We start from the raw sequence: 24,240 nt of genomic DNA, 5'->3' as shown, positions 1-24,240 counted from the left end.
ATCATAATTGAGAGTAAAGTTTATTTGGGAAATATAATTTGATTTTTCCCCTTCGTGGGTAAAATGGCCAGCACAATCTGCTCCAGATTGTTGTGCCCCTTTCTTAAACGTAAATTAACTAATATCTTCCAGGGAAGGGAATTATTTTCTCTTTGCACCCACTTTCAATGGCAGTACCTAGTACCCTTTAGAATATTTTGTTAGTCTCTTGTTGCCAAGCCAATCAGAAACCTGCTTGGCATCCTCACTTCCTGGTGCATGTTTTAATTACAATACATCCTTTTCTCCAGATGGTCTCAGGATAGATGAAGCAAACAGCCACATAAAGAAACACCGCAGTGAACAACTTCAGTGACAAAAGAGGGGCATGTAAACATGAAAGAAGATCTTGTGCATAGGAAAAGCAATTGCAGCCTTCAAGTGTGGTTTTAATGCCAGATAAATAAAATTAGCACTAAGATGATATGATTGCAAGCACAGAGGGGAAGAGAATAAGATGCGAATCCTGACCCCAGGTCTGCAAGTGGTGTGGACATGGGTTAATGTGGCACTCTACAAGGAAGTCATTTGGAAATACCTTCTAAAGTATGGATCCGGATAGTTTTTCTAATCATCCTGTATTGGATAGATCTATAATCAGTACTTATCTGCCTATCATCTTGTAAATCCTGGATGTCAAAAAACAACGATTTAGGGGCTGGGGGTTTAGCTCAGCGGCATAAGCACCTGCCTTGCAAGCAGGCGGTCGTGAGTTCGATCCCCGGTACCAATAAAAATGAAAAAGACAAAAAAAAAACCCCAAAAAACAACAATTTATTTGGGTGCTGGTTTTTGTAAATGGCAGGACCAGTTATCACTTATCTCAGTCACTTTCTCATCACTGAGGTGGAATCTCCAACACCCAAACTCGAAGGAGGAGAGTTTCTTCCATCCCAGTTTGCCAAGCCTTTCCTCCACAGAGGGCTGGTGCTGGGGCAGAAGCAGTGTGACACAGGACACAGCAGGGGAGAGCTACTCAGGTCATAGGTCATGCGGAAGGGGGAACTGGGGCCACTGGAGGGAGGAACCAGGAAGAGAAGCTACCTTCCCAGGCCACACCCCCACTATTCCACCTCCTCTAATCAAGCCTCATCTCTCAACATCACACTTACTCCAAAGCCCCATCATCCAAACACCCCCCAAAGCCCCACCTTTGAGAACATGAGGCTTCGAGGGTTCATCCAGATATAAGTCATAGCATCAAACATGGTATCTTGCATGTAAAAGATGTTTCATATGGAGAAAAAACACAAATGTCATATAATGATTATGTGATTTAATGAGTAAAATAACATCTTACAGGAAAAAGCATTAATCACAAATGGGCTGTAAACACTCTAATAGGTTAGAGTTGCTGAACTGCATTCTAATGTGACACGCAAAATGCTTTCTGCTTTTAGTAAAGAAAAAGACTATTAATCTAAGGTGTTGCTCTTCCTATTTTCAGTGGAATAACATTTCAAAATACTGTCACCTTTCAGATTCTCTTTGTAGATAGGGCAAGCTAGAGTGCACCCACACTAGGATGGGAATTATAAAGGCCATTCATCTGTAAGTTTCAGGGTATAAACTGATCGCCAGCTGGGGTCAGGAAGAAATTATGGAGACTCCTAAAAGCGTCCTCCAGAGCACACTGCAGTGCTCGCTGCTGGAGCCACCAGCCCAGTGCTGAAATGGAGCTCAACCGTCATTTTTTTTTATTGAGCAGCAATTCTTAAGGTTTTCAAAATGAGAGGGGAGCACAAAGAAATCTGCTCAAACGGTCCCAGCAGTTTCTGTGTTCTGGCTTTCAAACAAAACACCAGCAACCGATGATGGACATTGAAAAATCAGTGCCACAGCTGATGTGAAATTCAAAGCATTGCTTCCTAGGTGAGGGACCATGATATTCACTGGAGGATCAGGAAAATAACACAACTTTCCCTGGAGAAAGTACGCAGCATGAAAAGGCAAATATTTTATCTGTAAGGTCCATAGCTGTATCACCATCACTTTTCTTATTGAAAAGCTACTTGGAAAGTAAACACTACATTCAAACATAAAGATTTTCCAGCCAGGCTGATAATTTCATTACATTAAAATGACTTAGAGGATCATTCCTCCTGGGGAAAGCACAATATGCAAGAGGAGACGGAACTCCTCTCAAGGACACGATGGTGACCACAGCGGGAGGTGAAGCACCAGGGTTTATTTACAGAAGAAAACAATTGTCAGACATTGGTTCCAACGCCTGGATTTCCAGGGATCCTGGAAGCCACGTTCAAATCAAGTCTTGCTCTTTCCCTGTCCTCTGTGCTTCTTGGTGGAGACCTCCTTCGTGATGCAAATAGAGGCGAAGCTGCCTGAAATCGGCTTCAGCAAAAGTCACTGAGTTCCTTAACTCCATCCAAGCTCTCTGCTCCTGCAGGGAGCAGCTGGACGCTTTATGCTGTGCCCAGAGTCAAAAGTTCATTCCACCTTGGGAATGTTGGCATCCATGCACCTGAAGAGAACAGCACCGCGGTGTGCACAGTGGAGACGTTGTGCCAGAGCCTCGCTCAGGTGCCCGGGCTGTCAGCGGGGATGCTGGGAAGGGAATGTGAGCCAGACGAAGCAGCCCGTTGTCACACTGATGGTGCTCTGAGAGGATAACGAGAATCCAGAGTACACGAGGTGACGCTGTGAACGTTAGGTGCTGCCTCGCTACTGAAAGCAAAGATGAACACATTCCACTTCAGCGTGGCTCTCCTGGAAACTGCAAGCCCATTGGCATAATAAATATTTGTGGAGCTCATTCTCTATGTGTAGGTGACAGACATACAGCGGTGAGCAAGGCATGGCTCTCATCCCTGGAGTGCTGAAGTAAAGAATTCACCAAGCAGACTCTTCTTCCAACGTTTTCCTAGCTCTCAAACTTCTGGAGGCAAATAGGAGGACATGTTATTGAAACCACGTTTGTCTCCATCAGTTTGTGCCTGCAGAGGAGACAGGGCAGGGGTGGTGGGCGACAGGATTGGCATAACGAGTGGAAAAGGAGAAGGGAGGCAGAGAGACGTGGGAGGAAGAGTCGGTACATTGTTCAGCAGAACTCGTTGGTAAGTCATAAAGGGAGGTTCAGAAGAGCTCACGGGTAGACACTGGAGAAAGCCCAATTGCTCGTCTATATGACTAAATGAAAATATTATTTTTCATTTTGTAATGGCTCAAAAGCAACCCAGAGAGGAAGGAGAGAGGAGGCCAAAAACCATAACGAGCTTCCGGAGCTCACACTGAGGGAAATGGCTGAGGGACTTTTGAAAGGACCCAGGGTTCCATTTTCAGTTCTCTGCCTCTGGAATGTCAGACGACTTCTCTCCCAATTAGTTATTTCTTCACTCAAATGCTTCCACATGCAGCTGCTTCCCAGAGTGATATTGTTGTACGGTGAGGGGAAGAATGCTAGTGGAGAGATGCAGGCCTGTGGAGCAGAATCCGCAGCAGGGCTAAAGGAAAAAGGCACAAGACACAAGACAGGCAATAAAAACCCAGTGTCAGGAAAAACCAGAGCCCAAGATGATGAGAGGAAGCAGAGCTCCCTAACATCCGCAGAGCTCCTCGGGCGGGTATTGGATTTCCCTCAGGATGCAGGCCCAGCCTCTCAGTAGCAGCAGGTGATAGCTGGATCGCACTTCTGAAGGGCAGGCCCGAGTCTTTGTGTCTCACATAATGCCTCTGCGGACACTGCACAAACCTCCCAGGAAGAACTTACGGATGTTGGTTGAATAATTTATAATGGCAAGATGAAATCTCAGTGCCTAACAGCCACAGGGGGAATCAGAGGCTTCCCAAGGGCCTTCAGGTCTAAAACACAGGAACTGCTCTGTTTGAATGGGACAAATAAGTGCCCCAGGACCGTGGTTTGGAGGGCACCTGCTTGGACGTTCTTTGTTTACCAGTCAGGTCCAGATTGAGATTCCCATTATTAAAGTAGATGTAGGACAACAGATCCCAAAGCAATCACTTTGTGCTTGCTTCTTTGACCCAGCGCAAAGAAAATTCTCCTTCATCTTTTCAAAAGGTTTTAAAGATATTGGAAGACTCCTAGCCATTCTTGTGGAATTTGAACAAAGCAAACACCATGCTAGTAATTCTTTGGGTTTTAATAGGCGTTGAGACAGAGCCTTAACACCAGAAGGAATACGTGAATGAATAAGTATTTTTTAAAATTCAGCAAATTTGCTACCATTATTTCGGTCTTGGAGAGATGACTCCTGGCGTTGACTTACTGACACATGCGATGGCTGGAAGAGAGGGCAAAAGTGGGACTGAGATAAAGTAACGAAATACACAAGTACAGGGGGAAACGTGACACAGAATGGTAAGAACAAAATCGGGGGCCCAGTGTGCAGACAGTGCCTAACCAGGGCCAGCTCAGCAGTGACTCAAGACCTAAAGGAGGAACAATAGAGCGAGCGGGCAAAGAGGTAGTTGTGGGTCTGAAGAATGTTCTAGAAAGAAGGAAAAGCATTCAGTGGAGCAAAACCAGGAGTTGATATGAGGCCAGTTCACCAGCAAGGCAGGTACAACTGTATTTCTTCTTTTGCTTTTGAATCCAGCAATTTTTTGCAAAAAGATAATTGAAAGAAAAGTCTGTGTTAGACTTCCTTGCCTTAAACATGCTCGACAATTTTGAATTGTTTTCATTTTGAATTCACAAAGGCGAGGTCCCGAGATGCTTTTCACGGCGCTGAGTGCCCCTGTGATGTGAGTCAGGGCTGATGCTTCCCAGTTAGGACCGGCATTGTTCTGAGTGTTTTATCCTTGCCGACTCATGCAGTCCTCACAGAAATGCCACTGTCACCCCTAATGATAGACCGGGAAAGTGAGACCCACTAGTGCAGCGGTCTGCTTGAGGTCTTGGCATGACCAGGTGACGAGGGCAGTGTTTGAATCCTGCCTCCACTCAGGTCTGTGCTCCTACCGTGTACTCTGCACCCTTGAGCTGGAGAAGCGAAGTCTGTGTACCCTGTTAAAGAGGGACTCAGCAGGAGAGGGAGAGGAGCTGTCAGAGCCCTGATGAGCCCTGTCAAGGAGCCTGGGCTTCTTTACGGAGGAGGGTTCTGGCACGCAGAAATGACACTGACTTCCTCACACCGAGAGCTCTCTGGCTTTGGTGAAAACCAGTGAAGGTAGAAAGGACAAGGCCATGCACAGGGGGACGAGGGTGTGACAGAAGTAACCAGGCTAAAGAGGGGGCTGCAGCCCAGATGGGCAGGGAGGAAGGGAGGGAGGCACGGGCTGGGGGACGGTGGAGGTGGACAAGGAGAAAACGTCAGTTCTCAGTAACTGCTGCTCTGTCAAAGTCACCGCAGAGCGAGAGGCGGGACTCAGGAACAGAGCCTTGGAGAGAGGCCCCGGCCTCTGCCAGCCACTTCGTGGCCACTGTGCAGCTTCAGCCTCAGGTTTGCCCGCCTTTAACAGGAGACCTGCACATCTGGCTGTTTTATTAATTTTTTTTTTTTTTTGCAATTTTTATTTTTAGCAAGGGAACCTCTGTGGTACATACCAACCACATTCCTTGTATGGCTTTGCTGGTAAGCATATGCTCCCCATTTTAATTTCTTTTTATCCCCTTCCCCTTGCACCGTACCCCCGCTCATGGCCCCCTCTCCATCTGAGAGAGATCCACCTCCATACTTCCTAGTATCTGTCCCTTATTTTGCTCTTTATGTATACTTTGGGTTTCTCATATAACAGAAACCATGCAATATTTAAGCTTGTGTGCCTGATTTATTTCAGTTAACATTAAAGACAGAACTATGCTAGATAAAACTGTAGGCATAAACAATAGAGTATGTCAGGAAAAACAATCAAGAAATCATTCCAATAGAATACATCTTTTTAGTTGAAATGATAAGCTATTTCTCTCTAGGATGGATTTTTGAATCTTCTAGAATACTTATTTTGGTCTATTTTTATATTCAGCTTGGACTTTGAGGTCTCTAATATCTGTGTAAAGAAATCTGCCACATTAATAGGGCATAGCATTGCAGATTTTTTTCCTTTCCTGTATTCTTTAAGAGTATTACAATTTTCAGAATGGGGTCAAATTTGTAGTACAAATTTCTTCTTCATTCCTTAAAAAAAAAGTATGCTTATCAAAAGCATAGTACACTATGTTGCCTAGATACCTCTTTCTGAGACGCCGAGCATTAAATTCTACTCAGAATAAAATATTAAAATGTTCTCTTCAGAAGAACTGACGTATTTCCTCTATCCTGCTAATGAGAATTATGCAGTATATTAGACCCCTCTTTTGCCCAGCCTGCAGAGGAATCCTCCGACTCTATCAGAGCCCCCACACTGACCCTCATCATGGGCATCTGTTGCCCATCCCTGCACCTGTCCTATTGTCTCTTCTGTTCTCTTAGCCCAAATGGAAGTGTCCCTTCTAAACACCCTTGTGGAATGTGTCATGCAAATCAGTCAATCAAAAAACTGGATTAATCTCAAGTGGCTGAAAGCCAATGGTTCTCCATAAACATAAGTTTTTCCAGGGTCTTTGTGATAAACACTAAATCTGTATAAACCGAATGTCTGATTTCATGTTACCTTGGAAGAAAGAAGATTATTCCGAGCACTTCTAAGACTTCAGATTGAGTTGTACACACAGCTAGTAAGCAGCATTCCAAGCTCTTGTTCAATGTCAAAACAATGTGCAAAGAATCAAACAAGACCATGACGCCTCTTAGTTTTAGACAATTTAGAGGCAAATTTTTCATCATGTCTTTTGTTACCCATTTGACCTGGGTGTCTCCCAGAAGGTGGCCTTCCAACTTTTGGGACATCACTGCCCCTCTGTGTTCTCTTCTCAGTGGCTTTTATTCTTCTGAGTGATTTGTTTTCCTCAGTTTTTACCATCGATGCCACACGCTCTTCTCCCGGAGCCAGCTTGTGATGCTGAGAGCCAACACACATCTGGTACCTTTACACTGAGCATCTGCATGGCCCGAAATAATTAGCATTTTGTTTTACAACACATCCTGCTTTGCATTTATACTGCGCCCAGAATCAAGGGACTTTAAGGCTCCAAATTACTTAACCTATCTGACACAGCTCTCTCTCCCAGTATTGCAGAAAGAGCCCAAGAAGTTCTATTCAGATTTACTGTAGAAAACAGGTGAAAGTGAAATTAGGCAGGAGAGGCTAGAGTAGGAACACGTGGAGGCGAGGCTTGGTGCTTCATGTGTCTAACCCCAGCTGCCTGCAGAGAACTCCTGAGCGCTTACGAAGGCCGTCAGCGCCGCACACAGCTGGCCTCCACGCTGTACTGCAAGCCGTGGCTCTCAGTGGCCCGCAGGATGCTATCAGCCTAGCATTCCCCTCACACTGGATCACACAGGTACCTTAAAATCTCTACCTCCTTGTTTCCTTGATAAAACACATAGAGAGCTTAAAAAGCAATTTTTTAATGATCGCTTTAAATTATAACTATGCTATTTTGTCTTTGTAAAAAAAGTCTAAGTTCCTTCCCTCTCCATAATATGAGGAATGGGAAAAGAGTACACACAAACTCGGTCCTGGTCAGCCCGGATGGCGGTGAGTATCTTGCTTCCTGTGGACACAGGAACCAGTCCTTTAGTTGCTGAAGTTGCCAGAGTAGCAGATCAACAGGAACCTTTAATCTCACCAGCGCTGCTGTGATGCATTTTAGAAATTTCACTGTGTTAATAACGTGATTCGCATCCTGCAGTTTAAAGTAAATGAGTTGTCCCGACATGGCTTTTCCCCATTTGGTTCAGGCCATGCCTACATCAGTTAAAAAATCTCCATTTTTTGAAGTCTATGTCTGAACTTCCTGTGTGTTCCTGGGACGTGTCGCATTATGCACTGGTAGCACACCCTGCATTAAATCCCGAAGCTGTATGATAGGTTTAATATCTGATCGTCTCACTCTCCCTTCAAATGCTCATTTTAGAATTTTACTAGCTATTAATATTTATCGCCCCATGTATTCTTCTGCATCAGCATAAATATTTCAAAGAATAATATCGATCTTTTTATTGGGATGCCAATATATAAATTAGCTTAGGGAGAATATCTTTATTGAATATTCCTATCCAAAACATGATATATCTTTCAATTTGTTCAGCAGTTTTTTGGTGCCTTTCTCGAATGCTCTTAACTTGTTTTTTTATATATAGTGTGCGTGTATTATATTAAGTTTATTCTTAGGTATTTTACCCTTTATATGGTATATATGAGATCTCCTCTTTGAGTAGATCTTCTACTTAGTTGTTATTTATAGATGAAAGTTATAGATTTTTTTAAATATAAAATTGTCACCATGCTACTTTATTTAACCTCTTACTATTTTAATTTTTTTCACTTATTCCCTTGGTTTTGCAGGTATATAATCATCTAAAAGAATACATTTTTCTACATTCTTGAAACTGTTGTACTTCTATTGTTTCTTTAGTTTAATTATACAGTCTGTTTTCAGGTATAAGGTCAAATCACAGTGTAGATCAAAGGCATGGGTGTCTTATTTTTATTTCTAGAAGGTTGCCATATAGAAAAGAAATACAGTCCATAGCTTATACATTGTATGTTACATTGTATGTTACAGTCCATAGCTTATACATTGGATAAATTCCAAATCGAAAGTTTCCAAGTAAATAATTAAATCGTAGGAAAAAAGATGGGAAAATCTTTAATGAACTTTATTTCAAGAAATTCTTCCAAATATTATTCAAATTCCAGAAACCATCATGGGACTAATAATTTTGATTAATGTTTAAAAAGATTTTTACATGATAATAATGAAATAAAAATAAAGCCAAAAAACCAAAATTTTAATTATAGCCTCTTTATTAAACAACTGCAACAATATAAAAAGCTTCTAAGTGATTTCAATTATGAAAGGCCACTAACCCAAGAAAAATGGACAAAGGGTATAAGTAGACTTCGTAGAGAATAAGATACAAATAGTTCACAGTCATATGACAAGATACTCTCGCTCACAGTAAGAGAAGCGATGATTAGAGTGACAGTGTGATAGCACCAACCAGCGTAGGGTAAAATCTGAAGGCTCAGTGAGTCACCACACTAGCAAGTCTCTAAGGAAGGAAAGATTTTAAATTTCATCCATAAGAATACACATTGTCACCATCCCATGGATGACACTGGCACTGTCTATCAATATTACAAAAGCAAGCACTATCTAGTTCAATTCTTGGGCTTCTATGAATTTGTTCTGAAGACATATTTTGCCTCCCTGAAAAATGAATAATGATGAAGTTATTCATTACAGAATCTTTGTAAGAACAACTGATTAGAAGCCTTCCTAATGTTCATCTAGAGGAGACTGGTTAATGAATTATCCTGCGGTAGAATATTATACAACTAGCTAAAAGAATGAACCCATCGAGCGAAGGCCCTGGAAGAAACAGCACGTCAAACAGCAAAAGGGTAAGGGTATCTGCTCACCCCAATATTCCTTAGGAATCACCTTTCCCAATGTGATAAAATGCTTGTCTGAATTAGTCAACATGCTTGAGACAAGGTGAGAGAAAAGAGGAAAAAAGAAAAAAAATTATAGGGAAAAAACCTCCTTACAGTAGAGCTGGTTTCAGGAGGAGGAGGAAAAGGAGAAAGACAAGAAGAAAAGAAAGAAAAGAAATACAATTACCCACAGTTGATGTATTCATTCTGACTCAGGTATTTTCTTAAACAAAGCATTTGCCCAGATGAGCAGGCAGACAGAGCAAACGATGTCATTTACCTAAAAGCAATCACTAGATTATAGGAAAATTCAATATGGGAACCTGGTTACTTTAAAAATGTATGAAACTTGCCTTCCTTCAAGTTCTCCAGGGACTGTCTTTCCTCGATTTTTCTCTCCACCCCCTCTGACTGCTTAACAGCCGACCTATAACTGTGAACCTGTGTCATCTCTTTATCGTAAGCTCTCAGAAAGGGAGGGGGAGACATCAACTAAACAGTGAGCAAACCCAAAAACCATGTTAATTTTTATTCCAATAACAGATCAAAATAAAGCTGCCTCCTATGAAAGATAAGAATACACAAAATAAAGTGTCAAGTGCTTTAAAAATTTTTAGCAACAAAAGCAAAATAGCTGGATAGCTATTTTGGATAAAGCTGGAAGAGTATGTTTTTACAAAGATTTGTTCTGAGACATAAATATTCTACAGCATTGCTTTTATAATATTTTTAAGTGAATGATAGTATATGGGAAGACATTTTTTGAAAAGAAGTTGACTCCACTAGGGAATAAAATGTAAAGCATGGTAGGTAACTAATAATACTGTGACATTATTGAAAATATCTCTCAAAGCCAGAAAGAGCTAAACTGACCTTGCAGAGCCCTGAGCCTGGGGTGTGGAGAAAGATTTAATGCACTTTTTCGGAAAGCACAGGTAAAAGAAAAAGAAATGACAAAGTCAGAGGAAAAGGATTGAGTAGAGGAGCAAGTGGCAGAAATCTGACATCTGGATAATTGATCTTCCTTGAGGAGAAAATAGAATTTCCCAGTCCAAAGCCATTTAAGAAATAGGGCTTTACACTTTCCGGACTCTCCACAGGGTTTTACTAAAAACTGAATGCTACTTCAAATGTCCAATCCATTGATCTCTCATCAGAATTGAGGGTTGTTTTCCTCGGGAGCCCACTATGAGAGTGGCAGCCCAAATTCCTTATCTGGAAAAATATTAGGTGTATTCACTAGATAAAAGTAGATGGAAACAGCTGTAAAATGCATGGTATTAATTTTAGATATCGAACAGTACTAATAACAGCTGAGTCCTGCTGGCTATCTCCTGTGTTACCTAACTGAACAATCACTAGCAACTCTAGAAGGAAGGCATGATTACCATCCCATTTTACTGATTAGCAATGGAGACTTTAGCAAAGTTGAGTTAAAGGTCACACAATTAGGAGAAAGAGAGTGGACTTGAGCTGGCTCAGCATCCTCCAGAGTGCATGCCCTTATTAACCACCATGTTGTCCATGTGCATGATTCTGGAAGTCAAGGCCATCCTGAACTGCAGTGCTCATCCCCAAAATGCCTCTTCTGGTGGCATGAGTTTGTCCTTCCAGATATAGCCCAAGAATCACAGAGGTTGGACCTTGATTTTGAGTCTCAGTCTTGGCCAGAGCTCAGAGCTGTGATAATCACTAAATAAAGGCTAGTGTCACTTGTAAGTGAAACTCTGAGCTCCTCCTCATAAGGCCAGGACAACAAAAACCAAGGGAGTGGTGGATTAGACATAGACCAGGAGCAACTGATGGTTCCTAATAAGAAGAAATACACAAAGCCGAATACCCAGATGATGTGTCAAGCAAACTTACCAACAACATGACTGTCCTAGTAAAGTATTGGCTTTCCACCCTGAAAAAGAAACAAGTCTAAAGGCAGGAAATGAAAGGTGACCTAGCATATCTAATAAAAAATCAAATGTCAAATATTTAAAAATCAGTCTTCTCCCCTGAGACATTAAATTCTGGAAAGAAAATGGCACGGCATCTACCCTTTGTGCTGTGATCTCTTCTTAAAAGCTGAGAAGACACATTAGCATAGGTGGCTTCTGCAAAGTCCTGGCGTGGTCTAGAAAGAGTAACGAAACAGAGATGCCTGCACATACTAATGACTGACTTCTCAGTTCCACAGAAGATATTGTTAAGTCCATTTTGCAAAAGAAGACACTGAAGCATAGAAATTCAGCAAACAGCCTGAGGTCATATACCCAGAAAGTCACAGACACGGGGATTTAAACCCAGAGCTAAAGCTGTCATCCTATTTGGAAAATGAACAAACTTCCTGGGGAAGGCGGAACTCCTCTAAAGAGCAAGTTTTGTTCAGAGCTCTTCATCAGTCTGGCTGGGACCTTCTCGGGTGCTCAGTAGCCTAGGGTTTCTGTTACCCAGTCCTCCCTCCGTCTTCTCTTCCTGGAACATCACCGGAACTGGGTCCGATACTCACATATTCCTACCACACCCTTTTGCGGACATCCATCAAGGGTTTCCTCCAGCCAGGTTCTTGCATTGCTACTAATTCCATTTCCATATGTGTTTCTAGAAAACTCACCAAACCAGAATTCCATAGAAGAGCAGATGTGTAGTTCTTGTTTTTAGCTGTAGTCCTGTCACCTCATACAGCACCTCATACATACCAGATGCTCAGTATATATTAAGTGAATGACTATTAAATATTTGGAGGAATTAAGTGATACTGCACAGTCTTTAGTGCTCAGCTTGAAATATGCACAGATATGAGAAAAGCAACATCTAGCTTTCAGATGAGGATTAATTTTGAGTCATTCTGAGTTTTCAACTTGTCCACACACACAAAATAATTCTGTATTAATCATTAAAGTGCGTAAGCGCAAACATTCCTGAAAAATTCCTAGTATTTTTTCTTAATTTCCCAGTAAACCAAATAACTTTTAGGTTAGCATTTCAAAACCTTTAGCTTTTCAGTATCCTTTGACAGATGTGTGTATTCAAGAGAAAGTAAACAAGGAATCTAGAATACATCAGGTCAGAAGAAAGACTAATTAATCAGATTATTTTTCTAGTTAAGAGGACTAAATACTAGAATCCAACTTAACTGTCCTCTCTTTTGCCCTATTTGAGCCACATTTTTTTCTTCTTCAGAGAAGGAAATATTAAATTATTAGATTAAAAATCTAAATCAAAGCTGAGTTTACTAAAGTCAAATACTTAGTGCAACAGAGTGTTGATAATTTTCTTTCATCTTACTGCGTAAAACCAAAAGCAAAGAGAGAAATAATAGACATCTGTTGTTGTGTGAATCACTTCTTCAAAGCCTCTTGTGCCACTAGTGTTAGTCCCTTCCTAAGACAAAAATCTCAAGCAGATAATCACTTGCATGCTTTTGCGTGATGTTCTAGAGAAATCTGGGCTTCCATTGAATGCATGCTTGGTCTATTATTTCTTAGGAAATGTATAAAATAATTGAAGCAAAAACATAAACATTTCCCTTGACCTATATTTCCTGTAAACTGGTAGGTAAATCTACAGGCTTAACTATGATGCAAGCTTTGCTTTCTTAACAAGGCTACTTCAGAGCTGCACTCTGAAGCCCTGTCCAAGGCACACGAGCTCTGCCTAGTTTGGACTTTAGCAGCACCGTGCTCAAGGCCTTGCTCTAAGCGAACAGGAGTTACAACCATACTGTTACACTGTCTTCACTGATTAACTAGAATATTTTATGAATAAAAACCATCTCATTAGCCATGTTATCACTTTAGGTACAATTAACAAAGAAAACAAACAAAAGCTTGAGTCTTTCGATGTTCTTAAAATTTTTCTAAACAAGTGCTTGGATTCTCAGCATTTTCCAAATGTGATGGACAAAACATCTTTTCTTCCCTGTCTTAGTCCACCTTTCTGACCTCTTCTCTTTAAATCTACGTGAACGTAGTTTGTTGAAGCGGTTATCCTCACTGACGCACAAATTAGTTCATCTGCTGCCATCTGGCTCCTGAGTTCTTTCAAAATAATCTCAACAGTCTTTGTTATCGGGTTTGCTTTCAAATAGAACAAGATTTCCATTTTATTTTATGCATTTCCTGCCCCCGACCTGAAATCAGTCTTTTCTGCAAGAAGTTCCAAGGTTGCATTTAGTGAAAAAGCATTTTAGTATTGGGATGGGCGGGTAGCTCGGTGGTTAGCACTCATTAGCCACTGAGGCAGTCCTTGTTCTAGCCATTTACCTGGAAAATGGTGGAAAACATGCAATCTGGAACATTGATCCCCAGTACAAAAAATAAAAGGAAAAGAAAGCCTTTGTATAATTTGAAAAAAGGGTATTATATATGAAATTCACCCATTCCACAAAGATATTTCTCAGTTCAAATTCAGAACCAATGGATTTTTAACATTTTCACAAATTTTTCATTATGTACTTCCAGTATAGGCATTTATTCAGAAAAAAGCCTTATTACAGAAAAACAATCCTCTTTCTCAGAGAGAAAGAGAAAAGGAAAAAAATGAAATTTATTGATGAGAACAAAGTTGAGACATATCCATAAACATAACTACTAGAAAAACACCAAGCAAATACAAAATAACGATTATCAAGACCGTAGAAACACAAGAGCCCTTGCACACTGTTGGTGGGAAAGTGAAGTTTAATTGCCATATGACCCAATAGTCATATCCCATGTTTGTGTCCAAAGAGCAAAAGCAGCGTCTCAAAAAGGTTAGTGTATGATCATGCATTATTCCAATAGCCAAAAGATACATGCAAATCAAGGGCCCATCAATGAATGGAAGTGGTATAAACACTCAATAACATATTATTCAGCCTCAAAAACAAAAGTGTTTCTGACACAATCTATACCCTGGGCCCATTATTCAAAGTGAAATAAGCCGATCACACAGTGATGAATAATGTAGGATTCTCCTGACTAGAGGCCCCTAGAGCAGCCAAACTAATAATGACAGAACATCATGAATGCATTCACAGTAAAATGGTGGGTGCCAGGGGTCGTGGGTGGATAGGGCTTCCAGGAGCAGCAAAATCAATTTACATGGCTGTCTCAACTGAAAACTAGTTCAGGAAACAATGCAATTAGCAACAGCATCAAGAAATATTAAATATGTGGGGACTATCCTCATAAAAGAAGTGAAATACCTCTATAATTTATACTGCAGAATTCTGAAAAAGGACATTGAAGAGGACATCAGAAAATGAAAAGATGTCCTTGTTCTTGGATAGGCAGAACTAATAACCAATATCTCGGTCAACAAACATTTTTGTTCACAATTTGTTTTGCAAACTGAAGCATTCAGCAATATTTTGCTTCTGTTCAAAAACACTAGGTGCCAAACACAATCACAACCATCTTGCTCAGAATCATAGAATGACTGAACTTTGTGAACTGAGGTACCACCGTACTGTATTCAAAATGTTCATACTGCCAAAACTGATGTACAGATTTAACGTAATCTTAACTGAAATATAAATAGCATTTCCTCACAGAACTAGAGAAAAGAATCCTAAACTTGATTTGGAACCCAGAGAAGTCCATAAGAGCAAAACCAATCCTGTGTAACAAGAGCAAAGGAGAAAGTGTCACAATCCTAGATTTCAAATTATATTACAAAGCTATAATGATAAAAACAGCATGGTATCATCATGAAATCAGACATGTGGATCAATAGAACAGAAGATGCAGAAACAACCTCAGGCACATTCAACTATATAATCTTTGACAAAGGTCCAAAAATTTACCCAGGAGAAAAGACGCCTCTTTAATAAATGTGCTGGGGAAACTGACTATCTACATGCTGGTTCTGCCGTGGGCTGGGGCTGTGAGGAGAGGAAAGGGCAAGTCATAGCTGAGTGGACACAGAGGTTCAGCTTTGTAAGATGGAACAAGGACCGGAGAGGAGGGCGGAGATGGCGGAGACCACTGCCCATGAGTCAGGGCATCGTATCACGACTTTTAAAAAGAAATTTAAGAGCCAGCACTCAGGAGTCTGAGGCAGGATTATTGTGAGTTTGAGGTTACCTTAGGCTGCACAGCAAGTAAGACCAGCAACCTACACTATAAAAAAAAAAATCCTGTCTCAAAAAAGAAAGAGACAGAGAGGGAGAGTTAAAAGGAACATCACACGGCGCAATGCTACTGGGACCTGGATTCAAAACATACGTGGCCTCATCGTGTGTATTCCCCATGGGCTTGAGCTGCGATGTCAGGAAACAAAACTGGGGACTGAGAAAGACTGTCTGGGTGGAAGAGCCAGCACAAAGGGCCGCTAGGAAGGCTGCCACCCGAGCACCTGTGGCTCAGCTGGCTCACTCTTGGAAAGGCTGCCAAGAAGGTCTTCGAGAAGGACAGGAGGCTGGGACCTGCTACGCAGATGCTGGTCCCCGTTGCTTTCTGTCGTACCTGGGCTCGTGTCATGAGCTGTATCCCGTGGTGTGAAAGGCTGGGAACACGCTCTGAGAATGAGCCACCGTGTGATCCTGAGCTCACACAGGACCACGAGGCTGACACCCAAACAGCACGAGGCATGACCTGGGGACCCTCAGAGTCTCCACAAAGGGTCACACCCCAAATCAGGTCACTGATGGTACTGTCAATACAGAGGAAGGACTACTCACTTTGTAAAATGTGATCCTTGTATTGCAGTGTGTTTATAAGAAAAAAGAAGGTGAGAAAATTCTTGTTTAAGATACATTCCAGAGATGACTTCTCATGATGGTTAAGACTGGCTCTAAAATAATCAGGTAAAAGAACATAGGTGATACATATAGAAATAAAATTGGCCATGGAATATTTGTTGACCCAGAATGATAAGTACATAAAAGTCTCTCAAATATTCTTTCTACTTAACTGTGCATTTAAAATGTTTTAGACAGCAAAACAGTCTTGAAAAATACAATTATTTGACATTGTAAAGATGGCCTCCTAAATTCACTGAGATCAAAGATGTGTGTTTGTGTGTGGCCTGTTTTTATTAGTCATGCTGATATTTTCCACTCTCAAATCCTCAGAAATCAGAGATTTCCTAAGTGTGAGTCTCATGTTCTGTAGAAAAGCACTTTTCATCTTCAAAAATTGCACATATTTGTAGTTAAATTCATATATCGATACTGAAATAACTGTTAACTGTACATGTAATTATTCACTATCTATACTTGTTTATTTCTTGATACCAAAGTGTGTAAATCTCTAACTTTACTTTTGTGACACCATATCATTGACTGGCATAATAAAACAATAAAATAAGAAATCCAAGAAATAAAGTTCCAAGAATAACAACTAAAAGAAAAATCTAAGAGTTGTGATAAGAGAAACTTGAACCGTAGAATTATTGTGCATGGTTTTCCAAGCAAACAGCAACAGATAAAAAAAATCTGTCATAAAAGTCGAGCAGAGGCCACTTTCCTGGAGCGCTCCGCTGTACTGAGGTTCTTTGTGTGTGTTCTACTGCTGCTTCTATTTCTTCAGTGGAAAAGCAACAGTAATTAACTGCTTCTTCACTGATCCAGAAAGGAAATTATTGGAAGCACATAGGAAAATACATGGAGTGGAAGAAGCAGCTCCACATCCAACCTTGAGCAAGGGCAGAGACGTGAGCAGCTCCTGGAGTAAAACGGCGGAAAAGAATGGATGCCATCTTAGGGAAGCACCATAGAGTGGATGATCTCGCTGTCTCCAGGAGTCAGATGCTTCCAGAAGCTTCTAGCACAGCCTGGGTCAAGGGCCCCTCCCTTGGTCTTGATAGGTCATCGTAGCTTGACTCTACTCATGAGAATGAATATTTCAATAAATGCATATTCTTTCACTGGAAAAGAAGACAGAAGGACAGATCAGAAGAATATATATATATATATATATATATATATAATATACACACACACCATTAGAGTGTGTGTGTATATATACTAATCAGACTAATTCTTGATTGAGCACTTGAGTACAAATCACTGATTTGTGCATGGAACTCCTAACTTTAAGACATAGCTGCAAACAATGTCAGACTGTGTCAATAGTCTATAGTATTTTCCACTTTGTTTGCGGTGAACTATTGATCATGTATCGATCTGTTAGATGCAACCTTACATGTTCTTGTCTTTAATACCATTTCCAAACAGGAAGAGCAGCTGGATTTTGCCTTGTGTATGAAGAGTATCATATCACAGATATTCAATTAAAAATATGCATTTTACTGAAAGTTGGAATGCTGTATAAACAGTTACAGAAAGCATGTCATTACCTCGCCATTGTCCACTTGAGGTGAGATGAAATTTAGGCAAGTTTGCGACTACAAAGCTCTTTTTAAACACGTAATTATGGAGCAGTACATATAAACGAGTAAATATTAACTTATATGTGCTATTCATGAAAATAGGGTTACATGCAATAAAATAACTTCATACCAAAATATATATGAAAAATAAGTTAGAGGATCAATGTACAGATTGTAACATAGCAATAAAAAAGCCTGATAATTCTAAAACAATCAAAACATGCTTTTATTACACAAGCATAGATTTACTAAATAAGGAGAAAACTAGATCATAAATTGTTAGTCATTGGCTCTTCCTGGAGAGTTTGAATGCTTGTGTAGCTTTCTAGTTATTTCTATTTGTATCAGTCAGCTTCCTCATCACTGGGACAAATTATCTAGTATTTGCAATTTAAAGTAGGAAAGGTCTGTTACAGTTGATACATTGTGTCAACTTGAGTTTAGAAATTTAACTAAGAGACTCAGGAGGGAGCCATGATCCTTACTTTGTAAACATCCTCAGCCTGTGCAAGCAGAAGGCACAGAGAGGGTGTGATTGCTACTCCACTCCATGGCAGGGTAAGGGGTAGCCTGTCTACCCATACAAGGCAGGAAAAGAGGCTTGTTTGCCCCGTTTTTTCACTCTTGCTGCTTTTGATGACTGCTGCTTTTGATGGCTGCTGCTTTGAACTGCTGCCCCAGTGCCAGGCCACCCTGCCTTGAAGCCGGCTGATTATGGACTAAAACCTCCACAGACAGTGAGCTAAATAAACCTTTCCTCCCTTCATTTAAGGATCTCACTATTGTCTCCCAGCAATGAGAGAAAAGTAACCAAGACAGTCTGTTTTGACTCACAAATTCAGTGGATTCAGTGCATGGTCTGCTGGCTTCAAGGAAGAATAGCATAGTGGAAAAGCATGGTAGAGAAAAACCGTTCACTGCATAACAGCCACAAAGCAGAGTGAGAAAAGAGAAGCCAAGGACAAGAATGCAGTCCTCTGAGCCACACCCCCAGTGACCACCTCCAAGTGGCTCCTGCCTCCTAAAAGCACTGTCAACAATTGAACTTATTGATGGATTAATTACAGGAGGAGCACACCACTTCCCCAAACCCAGTCATCTTCCAAACATATGAGACTTTTGAAAAATATTGTAGATCTAAGCCATAATATTCCTTTACAAAGATGTCTAATCAGCCAAACAAATTCATAACAGCCTTTGGTGTACATAACGGCAATGACTGAAGGAAACCTGTCTTTCTCCACTAATTGCGTTTTATTTGCAAATGCTTTCATGGCCTCTGTTAAGAGGAGTTTAAATGCCAATTCTTCTATAGAAACTAGCCTTACACAGGAAAACAAATTCTTTAGGAAGGGAAGAATAAAGAAGAAATTAAAGCGATCCTACAGACAACATTGTCGGGAAATATTTCTGGGAGGAACAGTACCAAGGATGCCAGCATGAACTCATGTTGCCATGATATTCCAGAAAACTGTCTGGACATCTCAGGCAAACCAGTAGGGAGACCAGACAGAAGTTATTTACTTTATGGCATGAAGAAGTTTCCAGAGTAAGTTCTGGCCCAAAGCTGCTGAATGAACACTCAAGTTAACACCACCTCTTCCTCTCTCCTCCGTCTGCCTGCTACCTGGAAAAGAGGGTCTCAGGTAAATGGAAGGCTCACAATGGCTTTTTTCATAAATTCATTATAGATAGGGCCTCAGCACCGTGTTCACACAGCTAAAACATTGCAGCACAAAATAGGAACAGGCCTCCTCCCTCACCTTCCATACCCTCAGGTGTACCTCAAGAGATAGCACCCCGAGCCTGGAGAAGAGAACAGCTCAGGGCAGCCGACCACACATCTCACAGGTGTACCATGAGTCACCTTGGGGAACTCGAGATGTGGCTCGAACAGGTATCAGGAATAGGCTGTAAAATTTGGGGTAGTACTGGTCAGATACCCACAGATTAGGAAGTCTTAAAATACATAAGGAAGCCCCAGACACTTTAAATCACCTTTCCCTTCACGGGATTTGATTTCAATCAAAACCATGGAAGTGTGATGTCAGGGAAGACCGTGACACACAAAGGAGCACAAGAGATGCCATCTGCATTTATCCTGGACAAATCAGGTTAAATATCAGTCTGTGATAATTATCATTTGTTCTTTGATTTCCATGGGTACAGGAAATCAGTCCCAGCAATGCATAAGCACTTTACAGATTTGCTGAGGTTTTTTTTTTTTAAGTATGCATTCCGGATGGCTTCTTTTAAACATTTTAATGTCATCTTGTCCTATCACATCTGATAAGCAAAGAACTAACTCAGGGTGACATCCTCTTTTCCAGAGACACAGAGACATTCAATTATCTAAGGATGGTTCTAAATACCAGCCTTTAAATGATAACTGATCTGCAGAAGGCAAGTATTGTTTCCAACAGGCCATGTCACATTTCCAACTCTTCATCCGGCATTGTGCTACACCCTGCCGTGTCAGCTTCCAGAGGAGGCAGCCCTGCACGACGTGATGGGTGACTTAAAATGGAATGAAAGCCACTCTTCAGCCGGGGCATCCATTCTATGCCATCCATTAGGAAGGCAGCAGGGCAAAGAAGGAAAGGTTATTTCCAATCATTGTTTAAAATATGCTGTGCTTCCTTGAACACTTCCATTACATCTGTCTCTCTGTATCTTATTCCACGATTCATTATTGTGAAAACTGATTTAAAAAAAAAATAAATCCGATGCCATTTCCCTAATCAACTTGCACTTACCCATGCCGCCACCTCATCCCGTAATAGAGTTTTTGGCTTGAAATCATGAGGTTTTTAAAATTCTGGAGCTGGAAAGGACCTGGGATCGAATCTAGGTCAGCCCATTTACTGTGCTGATGAGAAAACAGTGCCAATATGTAAAAAGATTCGTCCAAAGTCACATTGCTAATTAGTGGCAAAGCTCCTGCTAGAACCTGCGTCTCTTTTTGGTCCCTGTCTTTCAGTCCTGCTTCCTGGGCTATCAGCTGCTCTGGGGGAAGGTCGGGATCCAGAGAGCACCTTGAGATTATTTACAGTCGTCTAAGCGGTGGACAGTTAGAACTAACTCGCTCTGATTGAATTGCTGCTGTATTGTCATTTCTTGTCACATTTCAATGATTTCAGAGGGCTTGTTTTTTATTTAGTCAAGAAATAAAAAGCACAAGACTCTGATAAAATATGCTGTGTCATAAGATGAAAATAAAATTAATAGGAAGCCCACGAGATGAAGAGAGAGGGAAGGAGCGTATATTGGGAACAGCTGCATGGTTACCGCCTGGTTATTGCTCTCATTTCCAAGAGGCGAGAACTAAGGATGAGCCACTCACCTGTCCGAGGTCCTCGGGAAGCAACCGGGTGTCGGATGTAATCTCAGCTGCTTTCCCAGCAAACGGTTGCTAAGTCAACCTTCCACGACTTTTTCCCAATTGAGATAACCATTTTGCTAAACGGACCGACCCAAGCCAGGTAGTGAGAGATGTCAAAAGACAGAAGAGCAGAGTGGACAGAGGCGCCCTTAGACAGGGACCTCTAAAGTCCGGCTGCATTAAAAAGGGTGGAAGAGACACACTTAGGGAAATTCCAGGGGAGTCACAAATCTCATCCCTCAAATACACCCAGGCCTGAAATAACCACTGGGTTGCCGCAGACCACCTTGCTTGGTGCTTTCATTAACGTGTTCAGCCAGGTTCAGGTTCACCTTTGGCTGGTGCTTTGCGTGACCCCTTAGCTCCCCAACCTTCCCCCACTTCTGCAGACTTCCTTCCTAAATATACACAGACTGTTTGCTTACAATGTCCTCTTCCTTCTAGAAACTGGAACGCCTACGTAGTTTGGGGCTGCTACTATTTCCCCTCTTGGCCTTGCTCCTCGAGGGCCACTCACCCGTCTAATTCCTGTCCCCTGGGAACCAGACACGGGGGTCTGCCCCTGAAAATCGGAACAACGCTCTCTGATGCTCTTCTCCCGTATCTCTGCCTGCTGCTTCTCTCACGCTTTGTTCTTCCATCCTTCCTGCTCTTAAAATCATTCTGTCTAGCATAGGAGACATGTCGACGCAAAAGAGGCCTTTTGCTGCTGTCCACTGACCTCAGAGGGCCACTCCAAGCACTGAACGCGGATAATAACTTTGAAGCTTCTTGTCCTCTTCGGTATTTTTCAAAAGTCTCCGATCTTCCTGAATCTTAACCTTTCTGGCTTTCTTCATGTAAGTCCTGTGTTTATTTTGTGCTTGTACAAGGTCATCTGCTCATTCATTCTTCCTTTCTTGTAAGCTTGAGACAACCCAAAGGGTTGGTCCTCAGAAGAGACGGCACCCTTTTCAGTTCTCATGAGGAAAGGAAGCAATCGGAATTATACTATCACAATCAGATTTTCAGAGCCTTCATTTTCTTCTGCAATATCTTGCCTGCGAGGCTCGCAGAAATGAATGTAGGAACCGAAAGACCGAGAGAGACACATTCAGAACTGCCGCCCCTTTCTTCATGTAGACAGACGCAGTTACACCAGAGCTCAAGGACAGTGACTTTTAACCTTTGGATTTTAGCTTTGATAATAATGAGTGACGTTTAGAGTCCTCTCTCTGCTGCTGAACATCGTATGACTGTCTGCTTTGCAGAAAAACAAAGAAGAACGCTATCTCAGGACCCCTGGATACAACAATTTTGTTAACCCTTCTGATTGAAGCACCTTGACAAGTGCCCAGTGAGACTGAAGGTCGCCTATCCAGACCTGGAGAGTCAGAGCTCCCTTTACCCCAAACAACCGAAAGCCCTATAGCAAGATGTGAGGAAGTGGATGCAGCCAGCCCTGCTGCAGGGGTGTGCAGTGCCTGCATTTCCACAGCTGCCATCGTGCAGGCTCCATGTGCACTGAAATTTCTCTCATGTCCAGGCCCCATGTGGCCCAGCACTCGGCATGGGTGTTGAGATGTGCAGGATGAGCCATGGAGCCCTGAAGACTCTCTGCCCACCTGTGACTCACACCTTCTGTCATCAGGCATCACAGAGCCACGAGGTACTGACTCATCGGGGCTGGAAGTGGGGCTGCCAGTAGACACAGGTGTTCCTGCTGCTTCTTATGATGTGACGGCTGTCAGGAGCAGGAGACGAGCACCGTACCCTCTCTTCTTCCAGTCTACATGCATTTCCTTCTCAGAGCCCCTTTCCTCACTGAAAACAAAGGGATCTCTGCACACCCCAGAGGGACTTCTAGCTGTGGTACTCACCACGCCCTCTCGAACCCACTTCTGCAAGACACCTTAGAGCCTCTAAAAGGACTAAACTGCAGTGGAGAGCCCCTGTGCCCTTCAAAGGGGCAAGGCTAGGGTCACAGTTCCAATCGCTGTCAGAATGTCCATCATTTTCCAGCTAGTTACTTTGCAGCGTTCATAATCCCAGGCCTCAGTGGGGAGGCCCAGGCCAATTTTCATGGCTGCTATTTAAGGATGAAACCCAAAAGGTATGCATATGCTCCAACATGGCTGCAATTTTAGCTGTTCAGAGAACACAGGAAGATAAATAACCATGCTATGAGAAATTACAGCATTATGTACCGCAATAAATATGACAAATGATAGGCCAGATATTCATTGGCTCATAACAGTTGGCAGGCATAACCATCTGTGGATCCAAAGTTCAAACTATTTGTTTTCTCTCCTGCAGCTGCCTTGATATTTCTCCTCTGCAGCTGGAAGCTCTGGCCTTTAAGGTAGGCTGCACAACCTTGTGAAACCTTTGACCTTGTTAAGTTTTCATTAAGAAATGGAAGTATTGAAGCAAAAATACCAAACTGAGAGAGAGAGAGAGAGAGATTTGATGTTCCCATCTTAGAGAGCATTTTTACTTGTGAAGAATCTAAAGGCAGGAAAGGTAAACCTGCGGATAATTAAGAAAAATGATGGTGCTCGAAGAAATAAATCTTCCATGTCTCACATTTATTTATTGATTAAACAAGGAACCCTACAATGGATTTAAGTTCCTGCTTTTGTCACCAGAAAGGTAACACTGAAGTCCATTATTTCCTTATGTAGAATGCTACTCTCTAGTTCTCATTAGGATCTAAACTTTCAGCTTGGCTGAAATCTCACATCTTACACCATGGACAAGAGAAATCCTAATAAGCCCTGATATTGCCACAGCAAAAACTGCCCAATCAGTCCTGCAGCTCTGCTTGGGAGTAGATGTGAACCTCCAGTGCAGAATTCGGACAGTTTGCAGTTGCAAATCCGTGCTAAGAGACATCAGGTTTTTAAACAGCTGTCCCCTCCTATTCTTGGTTTTTTCTACTAAGATGTAAGAAAGTTTGTCACAGGAAGGTGGAAAAAGTGTTTCCTCAGGCAATGAAAGATGCTAGCAAAATTCCTTGTAATAAGAACCTTTTCCCCCAGTTTCTAACCCAAGAGTGAGAGTCCTGCACAAGA

This window comes from Cavia porcellus, unplaced genomic scaffold (assembly GCF_034190915.1).
Source record: "Cavia porcellus strain 051 isolate PalLab524CR breed Dunkin Hartley unplaced genomic scaffold, mCavPor4.1 scaffold_12, whole genome shotgun sequence".
Lineage (NCBI taxonomy): Eukaryota > Metazoa > Chordata > Mammalia > Rodentia > Caviidae > Cavia > Cavia porcellus.
Note: the sequence above shows the minus strand (reverse complement) of the source record.